Below are 16,767 nucleotides of genomic sequence, written 5' to 3'. Positions count from 1 at the left end.
AAGACATAGTTGACCACACACACACACACACACACACACACACACACACACACACACACACACACACACACACACACACACACACACACACACACACACACACACACACACACACACACACACACACACTAAGCACTAAGCACTAAGCACTAAGCAGTAGGCGAATCTTGGACACAAAATCGTTTAGTTTTTCGCTTTATATTCTCTTCATCTTCTTTCCCATCTCCCTCCATCCATCTCTCCATCCCTCCCTTCTGTCCATCCTACTGTTTATTCACCCACTCTTCTCCGTGTGCCATCCAAAAACAGAGGGAGTAACTCTAAAGCAAAGAGAGAAGAGATGGCATGTTGACAAATAGAGAAAGTTGCTGAGAAACTGCTTGACTTAAACAAGTGAGAGAGAGAGGGAGGAAGAGAGGGAGAGAGGGATGATGAAAAGGAATGAAGAAATTGAGAGAAAGAAAAGCAGAGACCTTGGAGAACTAATATTGTGTTCCTTCCCACAGGCTGAACTTTAGAGGGAGAGAGAGAGAAACCCAACCAAATCAGGAAAAAACGAAAAGATGATTACTTGACAAAATGGAAATAATTAACAAAAAAACTGAGCAAACTATGCTATTTGGCTTTAAACAGAGAGTTTACAGTGGCAGAATACCTGACCAGGAAAGCTTTGACTATGTACAGACTCAGTGAGCATAGCCTTGCTATTGAGAAAGGCCGCCCTAGGCAGACCTGGCTCTCAACAGAAGACAGGCTATGTGCACACTGCCCACAAAATGAGATGGAAACTGAGCTGCACTTCCTAATCTCCTGCCAAATGTATGACCATATTAGAGACACATATTTCACACAGATTACACAGATCCACAATGAATTCGAAAACAAACCGATTTGATAAACTCCCATATCTATTGGGTGAAATACTGCAGTGTGCCATCAAAGCAACAAGATGTATGACCTGTTGCCACAAGAAAATAGCAACCAGTGAAGAACAAAAACCATTGTATGTACAACCCATATTTATGTTTATTTATTTGACCCTTTGCACTTAAACTATTTGCATAATATGGCATTCGAAATGTCTTTATTCTTTTGGAACTGTTTTGAGTGTAATGTTTACTGTTAATTTGTATTGTTTATTTCACTTTTGGATATTATCTACAGTACCAGTCAGAAGTTTGAACACACACACACACACACACACACACACACACACACACACACACACACACACACACACACACACACACACACACACAAGTAGCCTCTAAGCACGTCTGAACTGGCAAACCAGGAAAAGTGGGGAGGAAAGAGGGAAGGAGAGAAGAAACTGAATAAAACAAGACACTGTAGATAATGAAGATGTGTAGACAGTAATTGGGTGTGCTGGACATAATGAATGAGATGAAAGAGAGAGAGACATTGAGAGACATGGAGATAGAGAGATTGTAAAAATGAGATATACAGAAATGGAAACTTCCAGGTTACTGTGAACCATTGGGTGTGCATGCATGCAGGCTTTTGACTGTCATGGGTGTTCCACAGTCCAGTATCTCTACAGGTATATTGACCACCCCAGGTCTAGATGATGTAGTGGTAATGAACAGCTTTGTCTGTAACAGTCTAGACCTGTTATATATGTTACAGCTGCTAAATATGCCAGAGGAAATCTGTTCTGACCTCGTGAAACATTAACACATATTTTCCATAAGCACATATTTTATTCATCCCCTCCCTCCTATACTGGCATACTACTTTTTTACTCTGTTTTATGAATGACATGAACCGGGTTATATGATGTAGTCTCTAAAATGGATCTTTGAGCTACTTCTTTTAATGGGTTGTCCAGCCACTGACAGTGTGTTAGGATCCAGATAGATGTAATGACTGAGGTCACAGAGCAGAGGAGAACACTAAATCCACTACAGCTATAGTACAAGACGCCTTTGAAATCCAAAAACAGCAGCTCTGTAAGATGGAGGGAAAATGTACTTTAGTGGGCTGTAACATTGATGGGTTGGTGGTTTAGAAACAAAACCGAAACATGCGCAACTATGGGGCAAAACAGACGGGTTGGCATAGATTGTAGACTATATTTCGTCTCCAATGTGTATTGAAAACTTAAATACATTTGCACAATGAGCACTTGTTGTCTGCCAAATATATAATTACACTTGTTAGTTAGCTAGCTAGTGAATTTTTGCCATATTAGCATGGCCGGGACATCAGTAAAAACCAGTGGCGGTTGGTGCCGTTGAAGATGAGGGAGGACTATTTGTAATCATTAGTCCAACAGTTGCAAACGAGAGTTTCTATTGGACAAATTCAGCTATGTTTATTCCTGTTTTGTTCCGTTTGCTTCCATTTAAGATTTTTTTTTTCAACCGAATCAGCAGAATGTATACACTCCTTAACTAGCTGCATTCGCTCGTTAAGTAGGCGAGGTAACAAATATATACAGCTCTGGAAAAAATGAAGAGACCACGGCAAAATGTTCAGTTTCTCTGGTTTTACTATTTATAGGTATGAAAATCAGGGTTATTTCACCAAATATTGATTTCTGAACTCTTCCTAAGTTAAAACATTAGAATTGTGTTGTTTTAAAATGAATATGAGCTCAAGACATAGTTGATACCTATAAATAGTAAAACCAGAGAAACTGAACATTTTGCCATGGTCTCTTCATTTCTGATGCAGCACTTCATCACTCTCCTTCTAGGTCAAATAGCCCTTACGCAGCCTGGAGGTGTGTTGGGTCATTGTCCTGTTGAAAAATAAACGTTAGTCCCATTAAAGGGCAAACCAGATGGGATGGAGTATCGCTGCAGAATGCTGTGGTAGCCATGCTGGTTAATTCTAAATAAATCACAGACAGTGTCACCAGCAAAGCCCCCCCACACCATCACACCTCCTTGTCTATGCTTCACGGTGGGCACCAAACATGCGTTCACTATTTCGAGATCATCCGCTCACCTACTCTGCATCTCACAAAGACACGACACACACACACACACACACACACACACACACACACACACACACACACACACACACACACACACACACACACACACACACACACACACACACACACACACACACAGTGTCTTCTACTGAGTACTGTCAGTGTGTGTATGTATGTGTGTTCGTGTTTGTATCACTAGCCACTTAAAATGCATTACACACTCTCTCTCTCTCATCCGTGGGCCATGGTTTGAGTAGGCTACTGCAGATATATATAATCTCACATCAAACATGACGTCTGTAGATTGTGCTTGTGTGTATGTGTGTAAGCAAGTGCAGTGGGGAAAAGACAAATCTGTGTTGGATTTTAATGTCCATCCCCTGTCAACATCTCATTACGAACCTTTGATCCATAAGACTTATCCATGGAGACTTATATCTACCTCACTAACTTTAAGCATCAGCTATCTGAGCAGCTTACCGATCGCTGCAGCTGTACACAGCCAATCTGTAAATCGCCCATCCAACTACCCACCTCATCCCCACATTGTTTTTATTTACTTTTTTTGCTCTTTTGCACACCAGTATTTCTACTTGCACATCATCATCTGCACATCTATCACTCCAGTGTTCATTTGCTAAATTGTAATTACTTCGCTGCTATGGCCTATTTATTGCCTTACCTCCTTACTTAATTTGCACACACTGTATACAGATTTTTCTATTGTGTTATTGACTGTACTTTTGTTTATCCCATGTGTAACTTTGTGTTGTTGTTTTTTGTCGCACTGCTTTGCTTTATCTTGGCCAGGTCGCAGTTATAAATGAGAACTTGTTCTCAACTGACCTACCTGGTCAAATAAAGGTGAAATAAAAAATGTAGGACAGGCAGTCCTAACACATGACTACAGGGCTTACACTTCTGTAACACTGCAGATAGTTATTCTGTAGGGAAAAAGCTAGGCATAAGGAGGTAGAGAAAGAGAGTGAAGGGAGGGAGGTGTAGAGGATTTACAGTGTAAGCCAGCAGCAGGTCAAAACTAGAATAGAAGGTTATATTGTTAGCCTGTTCACTATGCATTTCTTAACTGGCTTTCAGAATGTCCACACTGTCATCACTCAGCCAGCTCTCTCCAGCCCTCTTTAGGGTTGTGAGTGTTCAGCTGATCGCCCAACCAGGTTGTTTTCAAGTGCTTGGTTTGTGTTTTTGAAGTCACACAGACACAGTGTTTTCTGCTAAAGTGCACCATGCTATTCAGTCAACTCATTCAGCTTTCAGCTCCATGTTAGGACGGTCATACTGTACTTTCACTCCGGTTTGAAAACACTCCATTAGCTAGCCTGGTGATTCTGGATCAGAAGGTTCTATGTACAATAACAGTGGTGGACACTCGTTTTTTTTAAAACCCTATCCCAAACCTTAACGTATAATTCTGCAGTGAGACTGTGGGAGCTTGTAGCACACACACACACATACACACACATTTCCAGAAAACCAGAGAGAGGACTGGACCACAGAAACATCATCTTCTACATTCATTATTGATGGAGAACAGAAACAGGGACAGAAATACCTCCTTTATATTTAATGCTTTGTTTTAGTGTCTGCTACTGAGTATGGTGTGTGTGTGTGTGTGTGTGTGTGTGTGTGTGTGTGTGTGTGTGTGTGTGTGTGTCACTAGGCACTTAAAATGCATTACAAACACACTCTCTCAAAGAAATGTGTTTTCTTCATTCCATCATTCCATCAACACCTCAGCTAAACTCACATCTGATAAATATTTAATATTATAATATTGACCTGATATCACTTCTGACCTGAAGCAGAGCAGGGGATACTGTAGGCTATGTTATTCATCTCCTTAAACCTTTACACTCATAGTAATTGGCCTATATGGATAGGGTTACATTTAAATGCTTCTTCCAGAATAAATATTAACATCTTTTTGAAAGGGAATTGAAAGGAAACAGTCTCAAGATTATGGGGAAATGATTAGACCAAAGGTGAGGACACAACAGTTCACCTGACACAAGACTGAATCCAAACAATATACTGTTTATTTTATGTGAATCTACATTCTGTACTTCTTGACGCATTTATTGATAACGAAATCTGAAAATACGCCGCATACATTCAGTAACATGATACAAATATTTGTTGAAAAATGTGGGATAGGTGCAACATAAGATAAAAACATGACAAGCGTTTGAGTGAGAGGACTAACTGGTGTCTCCAAGTGGCCACAGTTCCTATGTAACGCTTGTCGTCGTAAGGAAGAGTGGACCAAAGCGCAGCGTGGAAAGTGTTCATGATCTTTATCGTCAAGAATCACTCAAACAAAAATAACGAATATAAAAATGAAAGCGAACAGTTCCGTCAGGCACAGATAATAAACGGAAAACAAGATCCCACAAAACCAAAAAGGAAAAATGACAACTTATATACTGTATGATCCCCAATCAGAGACAACAACGATTGGGAAACACACACGGCCAAAAACAAAGAAATAGAAAACATAGAATTTCCCACCCGAGTCACACCCTGACCTAACCAAACATAGAGAATAATAAGGATTTCTAAGGTCAGGGCGTGACATCCTAAGTCATTTTAATGCACTCAAAGAAGTGTCTTCAATATAATGTGCTTTTTTTTCTTTTTGTTTTGTTCGTAACACAACCCTGCATCCCCGCCCTCATACAATTCTAAATCACAATTTGGCTCAGGTGTTATAGTTATAAAATATGATATTACAGTGTTAAGACGCGTGTACACAGCTTGTGTCATCACGTTGGCGTACGGTACATTTTTTTGGTCACTTTGTAGATGACTGCAGAATTATTTTTAAAATTCAGATTCAGTGTTTAATAGTCACATGTACAGGGTTGCAAGTGTGATTGCAGGGTACAGTGAAAATCTTAGCCTCCGAGTTCCAACATGGACTAAGTGGTATGAAAATGTTAATAAAAAACAGCCCTAGAAATAGAAATAGCACTATATACATGATAACAACTGTTTTCAGTGATGACTAAATAAATGTCCATTGGGGTGGCGACAGAGTAAAGACTGTTGAAGGGGTGGGGGGAGAATGACCATAGGGGGACCAGCATTACCATTGAGGGGGTGTGGGGACCAGCAAAAAACAATACAAATCATAATTTAAAAAAAGTAATAATACAATGCACAGTGACGAATTTAGTTGAGGGGGGTGTCAAATAGCTGACGAGTGGTGGCTATTCAGCAGCTTGAGTATCTGAGGGTAGAAACTATTGTCCAGTCTTCCAGTTTTGCTTGGAACAGTGCTTGGATGGCTAAGGTCCCTGATTATATTCTTGGCCTTCCTGTGACACCTGATATTGTAGGTGTCCTGTAGGGCAGGCAGTGTGAGGACGCCCCCTTGTGGGGCACCCGTTAGGAAGTTCTGGACCCAGTTGCATAGGGAAGAGTTTAGATCCAGGGCCGTGAGCTTTGCAATGAGCTTAAAGGGTGCCATGGTATTGAAGGCCAGGCTGTAGTCGATGAACAGCATCCTCACATATTCCTTTTGTCCAAGTGGGTAAGGGCAGTGTGCAGTGCAATGGTTATTGCGTCGTCCGTGGATCTGTCAGGGCGGTAGGCGAATTGGTGAGGGCCGAGTCTGTTGGGGAGGGAGAAGGTGATATGGTCTTTAACTAGCCTTTCAAAGCACTTCATGATGGCGGAAGTGAGTGTTACTGGTCGGTAGTCATTTAGTTCCAGAATTTCCTGAGAGACAGATGCATAGACAGATACATCCATAAAAGAGAAATGAGCAGAGAAGGAAAGAAAGAGGAGCGGGGCACATAGAAACCATTTAGCTCGTCTGGTAGGCTTGTGTCACTGGGAAGCTCGCAGCTGTGCTTCCCTTTGTAGTCCGTAATAGTTTACAAGCCCTGCCCCATCCAACGAGCGTCGGAGCCAGTGTAGTAGGATTCAACGCCTTGCCTGTTCTTATAGTTCGTCAGCAGGCATAGCAGGATTTATTATAAGCGTCCGGGTTAGAGTCCCGCTCTTTGAAAGCGGCAACTCTACCCTTTAGCTCAGTGCGGATGTTGCCTGTAATCCATGGCTTCTGGTTGGGGTATGTACGTACGTACAGGTCACTGTGGGGATGACATCCTCGATGCACCTATTGATGAAGCCAGTGACTGATGTGGTGTACTCCTCAATGCCATTGGAAGAATCCCGGAACATATTCCAGTCTGTGCGAGCAAAACAGTCCTGGAATTTAGCATCTGCATCATCTGACGTCTTCCATATTGAGCTAGTCACTGGTACTTCCTTCTTTAGTTTGTGCTTGTAAGCAGGAATCAAGCGGATAAAGTTATGGTCAGATTTTCCAAAAGTTTTGTACATGTCTCTTTGTGTGGAGTAAAGGTGGTCTAGAGTTTTTTTCCCCTCTGGTTGCACATGTAACATGCTGGTAGAAAATAGGAAAAACAGATTTAAGTTTGCTTGCATTAAAGTCCTCGGGCCACTATGGGCGCCCACTCTGGATTTTCTTGTTTGCTTATGGCCTTATACAGAGTGCTGTCTTAGTGCCAGCGTCGGTTTGTGGTGGTAAATAGGCAGCTACAAAAAATATAGGTGAAAACTCTCTTAGTAGATAGTGTGGTCTAAAGCTCATCATGAGGTACTCTACCGCAGACGAGCAATACCTCGAGATCTACCTTAATATTAGACATCGCGCACCAGCTGGTATTGACAAATAGACACACCTTGTCTTACTGGACGTAGCGGTTCTGTCCTGCCGATGCACGGAAAACCCAGCCAAGTGTATATTATCCATGTCGTTGTTCAGCCACGACTTGGTGAAACACAAGATATTGCCGTTTTTAATGTCCCATTGGTAGAATAGTCTCAAAAAGAGCTCATCCAGTTTATTCTCCAGTGATTGCACATTGGCTAATAGAACGGATGGTGGAGGCAGATTACTCACTCGCCGACGAATTCTCACAAGGCACCCTGATCACCTCCCCCTGTATTTCCTTATTTTCTTCATGTGAATGACAGGGATATGAGCCTTGTCTGGGAGCAACATTATATCCCTCGCGTCAGACTCATTAACCTGTTAGAGCTCTAGGGGCGCTATTTCATTTTTGGATAAAAAACGTTCCCGTTTTAAGCGCGATATTTTGTCACGAAAAGATGCTCGACTATGCATAGAAAACACTCTGAAGTTTCAGAATCTGCAAAGATTTTGTCTGTAAGTGCCCCAGAACTCATTCTACAGGCGAAACCAAGATGATGCATCACCCAGGAATTAGCAGAATTTCTGAAGCTCTGTTTTCCATTCTCTCCTTATATGGCTGTGATTGCGCAACGAATGAGCCTACACTTTCTGTCGTTCGCCCAAGGTCTTAGCAGCATTGTGACGTATTTGTAGGCATATCATTGGAAGATTGACCATAAGAGACTACATTTTCCAAGTGTCCGCCTGGTGTCCTGCGTCGAATTCGGTGCGCAATTGCCAGCTGCTTCTACTTTACCATTTGATTCAGGGGAGAAAGCATGTGTCCAAGAACGATGTATCAATGAAGAGATATGTGAAAAACACCTTGATGATTGATTCTAAACAACGTTTGCCATGTTTTCAGTCGATATTATGGAGTTAATTTGGAAAAAAGTTTGCGTTTTGAGGACTGAATTTATGGATTTTTTTTGGTAGCCAAATGTGATGTATAAAACGGAGCTATTTCTAATACACAAGGAATCTTTTTGGAAAAACTGAGCATCTGCTATCTAACTGAGAGTATCCTCATTGAAAACATCAGAAGTTCTTCAAAGGTAAATGATTTTATTTGAAGGCTTTTATGTTTTTGTTAATGTTGCGTGCTGGATGCTAACGCTAATGCTAACGCTAAATGCTAACGCGAAATGCTAACTCTAGCTAGCTACTTTTACACAAATTATTGTTTTCCTATGGTTGAGAAGCATATTTTGAAAATCTGAGATGACAGTGTTGTTTAGAAAAGGCTAAGCTTGAGAGATGGCATATTTATTTCATTTCATTTGCGATTTTCATAAATAGTTAACGTTGTGTTATGCTAATGAGCTTGCTGATAGATTTACACAATCCTGGATACAGGGTTTTTTTCATAGCTAAATGTTACGCAGAAAACGGAGCGATTTGTCCTAAACAAATAATCTTTCAGGAAAAACTGAACATTTGCTATCTGAGAGTCTCCTCATTGAAAACATCTGAAGTTCTTCAAAGGTAAATGATTTTTTTGAATGCTTTTCTGTTTTTTTGTGTAAATGTTGCCAGCTGAATACTAATGCTAAATGCTACGTTAGCCATCAATACTGTTACACAAATGCTTGTTTTGCAATGGTTGAGAAGCATATTTTGAAAATCTGAGATGACAGTGTTGTTAACAAAAGGCTAAGCTTGAGAGCTAGCATATTTATTTCATTTCATTTGCGATTTTCATGAATAGTTAACGTTGCGTTATGGTAATGAGCTTGAGTCTGTATTCACGAACCCGGATCCGGGATGGGGAGATCAGAAAGGTTAAAGAAAACATCTTCGTCCAGTTTGAGGTGAGTAATCACTGTTCTGATATCCAGAAACTATTTTCGGTCATAAGAGACGGTAGCATCAACATTATGTACAAAGTAATTTAAAAACAATGCGAAAAAACACAAAATGGCACAATTGGATAGGAGTCCGTAATACGGCAGCCATCCCATCCGGCGCCATTCTCCAGCAAAGTGTTCCGATAAGCTTGCGATGTTATTATTAGCAGCTTGTGTCTTTTTTAATATGTAGGAATATTTCACTTTCTCTGGTCATAGGAGTAACAACATGAATTTGTGTACGAGGCAGAAATAATGCAGTGCCACTTAAGTTTCACCATCAGCTGGAAGAGGAGGGTGAGTCTGTGATGCCCTAACCTTAGAGAGCCTTTTTTAATTCTCTATTTGGTTAGATCAGGGTGTGACTTGGGTGGGCAAATCTATGTGTTCTATTTCTTTGTTGGCCGGGTATGGTTCCCAATCAGAGGCAGCTGTCCATCCTCTGATTGAGGATCATACTTAGGCAGCCCTTTTTCCCACCTTCAGTTGTGGGATCTTGTTTTTGTTAGTTGCTGTGTTAGCGTATAATACTTTATGTGTTGTTGGTCTTTTTTGTTTTTTTTGTGTTCATTTAAATTAATTTCAATACATTTAAATAAATTCATAATGTACGCATTGTTACGGTGCGTGAATGAGGACCCAAAAGCGAATTAACTTAAACAGAGCTTCTTTAATTACCAAACATAGGTAGGCTCAGACGGACCGGCAGATTCCGACAGGACAAGACAAGGTTACAGCAAACATGATGACAGTCTGGTTCAGGCATGAAACACAACAAACAAGAATCCGACAAAGACAGGAGCAGAAACAGAGAGAGATATAGGGACCTAATCAGAGGGAAAAAGGGAACAGGTGGGAAAAGGGGTGACGAGGTGGTTAGGAGGAGACAAGGCACAGCTGGGGGAAAGAGGGGGAGAAAAGGTAACCTAACAACGACCAGCAGAGGGAGACAGGGTGAAGGGAAAGGACAGAGACAAGACACAACATGACAGTACATGACACGCATACCACGCTGCACCTTGGTCTAATTCCAACAGCGGACGTAACAGTGTCAGGTGAGAGGCAGCCTCACCGCTGCTCCCTGACTCCCCTCAGACTGACCATCGGATGCAGGCCATCAGTCCAGTGAAAAAAAAGCTCATTATTATGCTCACTTATCTATACCTAACAAGTAGTACAACAAATTCTCTATTTTTTTAAATAACTTTTCTAAATTGTCTGAGAAGTACTACATTGGCAGGGCAATTCAAACATAGCCAATATGCAGTAATAACCTCATTGCTACAGAACTGTTAATTGGTTAATGTTGCTTAGACTTATGTTCTTTAAGTCATGTTTAAAAAAAAAATAGTGGTAGATCTCAGCTTGCATTTTCACTCAGAAAGTGATCTTGACTTAGAAAAGGTTGGTGACCACTGGTTTAGTGGATGATTTGGGATGTTATGTATTTATTTATTTAACCTTTATTTAAGTACGCAAGTAGGTTAAGAACAAATTCTTACTTAAGATCTTTCAATCACCCACGTGGGTACATGCTTTTAAAAACCAATGAGGAGATGGGAGAAGCAGAATTGAGCCCTTCTAAAACATACACTGATATCCTCCTCTTACGTTCTCTCTGAGAAGGCGTTAGGATGTTTGTTTCCCTGGCTCTACTTCTCTGAGACACCACTGCTATTGTGTATTGTTATGCGTTTAGATTCTTTACTACAGGGCTCTCCAACCCTGTTCCTGGAGAGCTACCCTCCTGTAGGTTTTCAATCCAGCTCCAGTTGAAAGTAACCTGATTCAGTTTTACAACCAGCTAATTATTAGAATCAACTGTGCTAGATTAGGGTTGGAGAGAACCTACAGGATAGTATCCCTCCAGGGAGAGGGTTGGAGAGCCCTGCTCTACTCTATTAAACATTTAAACATTTGTTTTATATGATCCAGATAAATGTCCTCTCACTAAACATCTTCACTAATATGCTGTCTAGGCCGACACACACCAGTGTCCGTGTGCACCATCGTGCGCATGTTGATTTCGTACATCCACACCAGATGCGATCCAAGACATGCAGGTTGAAATATCAACACGAACTCTGAACCAACTATATTAATTTGGGGATAGGTCGAAAAACATGAAAAATTCATGCACATAGCTGCAGTGGCTTGCGAAAGTATTCACCCCCTTGGCATTTTTATTTTTCCTGTTTTGTTGCCTTACAACCTGGAATTATAATGGATTTTTGGAGGTTTGTATCATTTGATTTACACAACATGCCTACCACTTTGAAGATGCAAAATATTTTGTGAAAAAAACAAGAAATTACACAAAAAAACTGAAAACTTGAGCGTGCATTACAATTCACCTCTCCAAAGGCAATACTTTGTACAGCCACCTTTTGCAGAAATTACAGCTGAAAGTCTCTTGGGGTATGTCTCTATAAGCTTGGAAAATCTAGCCACTGGGATTTTTACCCATTCTTCAAGGCAAAACTGCTCAGCTCCTTCAAGTTGGATGGGATCCGCTGGTGTACAGCAATCTTTAAGTCATACCACAGATTCTCAATTGGATTGATGTCTGGACATTTACTAGACCATTCCAAGAGATTTAAACACTTCCCTTAAACCACTCGAGTGTTACTTTAGCAGTATGCTTTGGGTCATTGTCCTGCTGGAAAGTGAACCTCCGTCCCAGTCTCAAATCTCTGGAAGAGTGAAACAGGTCTCCCTCAAGAATTTCCCGGTGTTTAGCACCGTCCATCATTCCTTCAATTCTGACCGGTTTCCCAGTCCCTGCCGATGTAAAACGTCCCCACAGCATGATGCTGTCACCACAATGCTTAGGCATGGTGTTCTCGGGGTGATGAAGGTGGAGGTGTTGGACTTGTGCCAGACATAGCGTTTTCCTTGATGGCCAAAAATATCAATTTTAGTCTCATCTGACTCCCCATATGTTTGGGGAGTCTCCCACATGCCTTTTGATAAACAACAAACATGTTTGCTTTTTTTTCTTTAAGCAATTACTTTGTTATGGCCACTCTTCCGTAAAGCCCAACTCTGTGGACTGTACAACTTAAAGTGGTCCTATGGACAGGTACTCCAATCTCCGCTGTGGAGCTTTGCAGCTCCTTCAGGGTTATCTTTTATATCTTTTTTGCCTCTCTGATTAATGCCCTCCTTGCCTGGTCTGTGAGTTTTGGTGGGCGGCCCTCTCTTGGCAGGTTTGTTGTGGTACCATATTCTTTCCATTTTGTAATAATGGATTTAATGGTGCTCTGATGGGATGTTTAAAGTTTTGGATATATTTTTATAACCCTACCCTGATCTGTACTTCTCCACAACTTTGTCCCTGATCTGTTTGGAGAGCTCCTTGGTCTTCATGGTGCCACTTGCTTGGTGGTGCCCCTTGCTTGGTGGTGTTGCAGACTCTGGGGCCGTTCATAACAGGTGTATATATACTGAGATCATGTGACACTTAGTTAGTCAAACAAAGTCCACCTGTGTGCAATCTATGTGAATCTTCTGTCATAGCAGAATCAGAATTAGTTAGGTAACATTGATAAATAAGATGCTTTATCTACTTTCATAAATATGCTTATGTGGGAAAAGTCACTTGGGGCCCAGAGTGGGGAGAGGTCAGGCTTGTCTTCATATGTGAATGTATCTTTTAAACCATGTGAAGGGATGATTGAGGGGGAACCAATTATCTCTTGGCTCCACAATGTCTGTGTGCTAGTCACTCCCTTCTTTTCCCATTTGGGGGATGAGTATGGCAGTGTCTGGAACCATTGTATGTCCCCTCTGATGTTGCCCTTATCTTGACCTAGAGGCTCTCTCTCCTCTCCGTGAGCTTGTCCAGGAGGGGTTGTATTTGAGATGGGAGTATCTAGAATTGACAATTGATATATGCCATTGGATGAGGTAATGTTTTGGTACTATGTTGTACCAAGAACGAGATAAGAACTTAGTTTAGGAGACCAAACTGAACGATAATTTATAGCTAATGCTGCCTGGCTATGAGATACTCCTCTCTCAAGTAAAAGTCTTCTTTTGTGCAGTTTTCCTAAGACCTGTGCTTCGTCATTGTGAGTTGGGAGGGGTGGATCTTTGCTATAAAAGATCTCAGTTGCCATTATGTTGACACTCTCAGAATTCATTTATAGACACCGAATTGGTCTGAGAGTCAAAGGGCTATGGTGATGCTCATATTATTAAAAGATGAAGTTTGAAGTATAACTGACTTGTGTGTGGTTTGTAATCTCTCCTTTCACTTAGTAACACAGGAAATTACCACGACACTTCTGAAGGTAATTTGTTGCACTAAATCTTATTTAGGGGCTTAATAGCAAAGGGGGTGAATACATATGCACACACCACCTTTCCGTTTTGTTTTTTGAATTTCTTTCGAAGTAATTTTTTGAATTTCACTTCACCAATTTGGCCTATTTTGTGTTTGTCCATTACATGAAATCCAAATAAAAATCAATTTAAATTACAGGTTGTAATGCAATAAAATAGGAAAAATGCCAAGGAGTATGAATACTTTTGCAAGGCACTGAAGCTAGCTTGCTGTTGCTGTTGCTAGTTTCTAACGATCTCTCCTTCAGTAGTAGTCTTCTTCTTCACTTCAAGGTGCATTACCACCACCAACTGGACTGGAGTGTGGACCTCAATTCATCTTTCAATCAACCAGGTGGATATATGCTCCTAAAAACCAATGAGGAGATGGGAGAGGCAGGACTTGCAGAGTGTCAAGCAACAATAACAGAACCAAGTTCTATTTTAGCGCCTGGCTACGCAGACACTCACAAGCAGTTTAGATTAAATTATTGAATAACATGTAGGTGTAGATTTATTTTTCAGAGAGAGCGGTGTGGTGTGGTCAGCATGTAAGCATCAATGTTCTTTAGTTTTTAATTTAGAAGGTTATTAATAAGGTCAGTGCTCAGGTATTTGCATTGCAATCATCACTCTGTTTATTCTTGAATTAAAACACTGTATACATGTGGCTACAACATAATTATGGTGCAGTCATAACAGGGAATGAATAAATGATGTGTGATGCTTATTTGGAAATGTTATAGTGCATATATTATGTATTTGTAGGAATTCATGAACTGTCTCTCTCACACACCTTTGTCATTCACATGAGTCAGTGTAATAACAATGACACGAAATATAGCCTACAGCAGTGCTTCCAAACATTCTTGGTGGTCACCAGGTGTTTCACATATTTGTTGCAGCCCTTAACTGGCACACCTGATTCAATTAGTCAGCGATCACCAAGCCCTTGACTAGTCTGGAGTCCCCAGTTGCAAACGATTTGTCATGTTCTGACCTTAGTTCTTTTGTTATGGCTTTGTTTTAGTATGGTCAGGGTGTGAGTTGGGTGGGTTGTCTATGTTAGTTTTTCAATGATTTGCTATTTCTGTGTTTGGCCTGGTATGGTTCTCAATCAGAGGCAGCTGTCAATCGTTGTCCCTAATTGAAAACCATATTTAGGGAGCCTGTTTTCTATTGTGTTTCATGGGTGATTGTTTTCTGTTGTGTGTCTGCACCAGCCAGTACTGTTTTCGGTCGTTTCTCTTTGGTATTTTTGTTATTTCCGTGTTCATTTGAATAAATATGGACACATACCACGCTGCACCTTGGTCCTCACCTTCTTCCACCAACAACGGCCGTTACAGAATCACCCACCACCAAAGGACCAAGCGACGTGGTAACGGGCAGCAGCAGCAGCAGTGATCTCAGGACTCCTGGACATGGGAGGAGATCCTGGATGGCAAAGGACCCTGGGCACAGGCTGGGGAATATCGCCGCCCCAAGGCAGAGCTGGAGGCAGAGAAAGCTGAGAGGCGGCGGTATGGGGAGGCAGCGCGGCAGCGCGGCTGGAAGCCCCAAAGATTTATTGGGAGGGGTACACGGGGAGTGTGGCGAAGTCAGGTAGGAGACTTGCGCCAACTCCCCGTGCTTACTGTGGAGAGAGAGGGACCGGGCAGGCACCGTGTTGTGCCGTGAGGTGCACGGTGTCCCCGGTGCGCAGGCATAGCTGGTGCGGTACATAGCAGTGCCTCGTATCGGCCGGGCTAGGTTGGGAATCGAGCCAGGTGCCATGAAGCCGGCTCAGCACATCTGGTCTCCAGTGAGTCTCCTCGGGCCAGGGTACATGGCACCAGCTCTACGCATGGTGTCCCCGGTTCGCCAGCACAGCCCAGTGCAGGCTATTCCACCTCGCCACACTGGCCTGGCTACAGGGAGCATTCAGCCAGGTAGGGTTGGGCAGGCTCGGTGCTCGAGACCTCCAGTGCGCCTTCACGGTCCGGTCTATCCGGTGCCACCTCCACGCATCAGCCCTCTGGTGGCAGCCCCCCGCACCAGGCTGTCTCTCCGTCTCCTCCCTACAGGTGCTCCCGCCTGTCCAGCGCTGCCAGAGTCTCCATCCAGTTCGGATCTGCCAGAGTCTCCCTCCAGTCCGGATCTGCCAGAGTCTCCCTCCAGTCCGGATCTGCCAGAGTTTCCCTCCAGTCCGGATCTGCCAGACCCGCCTGTCTGTCCTGAGCTGCCAGAGTCGCCCGTCTGTCCTGAGCTGCCAGAGTCACCCGTCAGTCAGGAGCTGCCAGAGCTGCCCGTCAGTCAGGAGCTGCCAGAGCCGTCCGTCAGTCAGGAGCTGCCAGAGCCGTCGGTCAGCCAGGAGCTCCCAGAGCCATCCGTCAGTCAGGAGCTGCCGAAGCCGTCCGTCAGCCAGGAGCTGCCGGAATCGCCCTTCTCTCCGGAGCTGCCGGAGTCTCCCGTCCGTCCGGTGCTGCCGGAGTCTCCCGTCCATTCGGGACCCATGGCTAGGGTCCCCAGTCAATTCCCATTGAAAACCAATTGAAAACACTTGAAGCGAGCATAGAAGTTATTTAGCTCGTCTGATAGGCTCGTGTCACTGGGATGCTCTCGGTTGTGCTTCTCTTTGTAGTCTGTAATAGTTTGCAAGCCCTGCCACATCCGACGAGTGTCGGAGCTAGTGTAGTACGATTCAATCTTAGTCCTGTATTGAAGCTTTGCCTGTTTGATGGTTCGTCGGAGGGCATAGCGGGATTTCTTATAAGCTTCCTGCTTAGCATCTGCTTCATATGACCACTTTTTTTATGAATCTAGTCACTGGTGCTTCCTGCTTTAATTTTAGCTTGTAAGCAAGAATCAGGATGATAGAAATATGGTCAGATTTGCCAAAT

The 16,767-nt window shown here is 42.6% G+C and overlaps 1 protein-coding gene across 1 annotated transcript in view; it reads left to right on the top strand.

The window, feature by feature from the left end:
• Positions 1 to 8,641: 8,641 nt before the first annotated feature.
• LOC110496093 (metabotropic glutamate receptor 3) overlaps positions 8,642 to 16,767 on the top strand; it is a 918,426-nt gene continuing 910,300 nt past the window's right edge. The window contains exons 1-2 of the mRNA XM_090207701.1: positions 8,642 to 8,767; positions 9,136 to 9,197. The gene's annotated coding sequence lies outside the window, so the exon portion shown is untranslated. The remainder of the gene's footprint in view (positions 8,768 to 9,135; positions 9,198 to 16,767) is intronic.

The sequence above is a fragment of the Oncorhynchus mykiss genome, chromosome 2 (genome assembly GCF_057628025.1).
Source record: "Oncorhynchus mykiss isolate SJ-2025 chromosome 2, ASM5762802v1, whole genome shotgun sequence".
NCBI classification, from domain to species: Eukaryota; Metazoa; Chordata; class Actinopteri; order Salmoniformes; family Salmonidae; genus Oncorhynchus; species Oncorhynchus mykiss.
This window is presented reverse-complemented; position numbering and strand designations above follow the sequence as displayed.